Source organism: Cicer arietinum, chromosome 3 (assembly GCF_000331145.2).
Source record: "Cicer arietinum cultivar CDC Frontier isolate Library 1 chromosome 3, Cicar.CDCFrontier_v2.0, whole genome shotgun sequence".
Lineage (NCBI taxonomy): Eukaryota > Viridiplantae > Streptophyta > Magnoliopsida > Fabales > Fabaceae > Cicer > Cicer arietinum.
The window spans coordinates 10032385-10034252 of record NC_021162.2 but is presented as its reverse complement, the minus strand read 5'-3'; positions in this window follow the sequence as shown (position 1 = coordinate 10034252).

The following is a 1868-nucleotide window of genomic DNA, read 5'->3' as shown; positions in this document are numbered from 1 at the left end:
TTTACTAACTAATACTAATGAATGAGTATCATTTTAATAATATCAATCACTATGTCAACAAATAGAACATGATATTTGCTAGTGACTTAAAGTATAGATCTAAGTGCAAAAACTCTTATTAACTTCAATTTCTATATATTATAAGAAATTATATTACTAAGGTGAAGGGAAACCTTGGTTGAAAGTAGGTAACTCATAAATTATTAAGGCATTTAAGGCATTTAAGATATACAATCATAAATTATTAAGACATTTAAGTATAAAACTTTTTTTCAAGAAGCTTGCAAACAATAGAAAATCTGCCATCAAGCGTGCAGTAACCAGCAATCCTTTTTTTACACCTAATGTCAACTTAAATTCACCAAACCAAGGGCCAAAAATCTGATAAATAGAAGGAAAAAATCAGTGGACGACTAGACTATATATTGTACAGGTCGGATGTTTCCGTGAGCAGTAAGCAGGAGATCTCCCTTTATTGATTGAATTTTTTATGGTGGTCGCTTGTGAATTCGATTTTGAAAGACTAGATCTCTCCTTTGAATTATTGAAAGACTAAAAGACTAGAAACCTGTCAACAATTCGATTTTGTTTCGCAAGTCCTAAAATTTCTCTATAATTTGAGTACTTATTTTCATAGTTGCATTAGTTATGAAAAATATATATTGTTCAAATATTTGTTAATTATTTTGTTAATTTTCATATATTATCATCAAATGTTTTCAACAATGTTGAAATTAGAGATAGTTTGATCATTTTGAATATAATAGTTTGATCAAGTGAATAATTGAAGTCTTATAGTATGAAGAACCTACATGATGCTGGATTTTGAAACATTTTTAACAGGAAATGAATGTTGTGAAAGATTGGCAAGATATGGTATGAATAGAAAACACAAAATTCTCCAACTACCACAATAAAAAAAATCACTATAAACTCAACAATCCCCAACTCTAAAAACAAAAGCACAAAATTCTCCAACTACCAAAATAAAAAGACACACCCTAAAAAACATAATCACCAAATAAATTTATAAAAAACAGAACTTGAATATAAAAAACTGAACCTGAAGAAGGAGATGAAAATAGCAAGTCTTTATTTGTTGGTATCAGTTGCCCAAAATTAAACCTATAAAATTCAAAACAAAAATTAAACGTATTAGATGAAAAGAAGAAGCTTCAAGAGGTCACACATTCACGGCAAATTTAAAGATTTATTTTACTTACAATGTTGTACGGTGACGTAAGTGTGATAGGTAGGGTCGAATGGGTCGAAATTGTGGCCTAGAAGTGAAACGGTGGTCGAAACGGCACGGTGGTGAAACAATGATACGGTGTTGAAACGGTGGTGAAACAATGGTGAATAGGATTTTAGGGTTTTAGATTAGAGCGTTACTGTTGAGTCTGGAGTTTTAGGGATTTAGATGGAAAACAGGGAATTTGAAAAAAAGAAAATAGCGAATTGAGAAACGAGGGAAAATGAAAATCAAATTTTTTAAGTTACCTACAATCATCGTGATCGTGGCTAATCTCCGATTTTCTTGTAGTGACTCTATTTTGTTATATGTTATTATTATCTTCGATATTAAGTACAACTACAAAACGAAGATAATAATAATATTTAATAAAATAGAGTTGTAAAATAAAGTAATAATTATATATTTATTTAATAGCTTAATTGTGTTATATGTTATTACAATTTTCGTTATTAAGTACAAATATAAAACGAAGATAGTAATAATATATAATAAAATTGAGTTTATCAAATAAATATTTAATTAGTATTTTATTTGACAACTTTATTTTATTATATGTTATTATTATCTTCATCGTGTAGTACAACTATCTTATGAAGATAATAATAACATATAA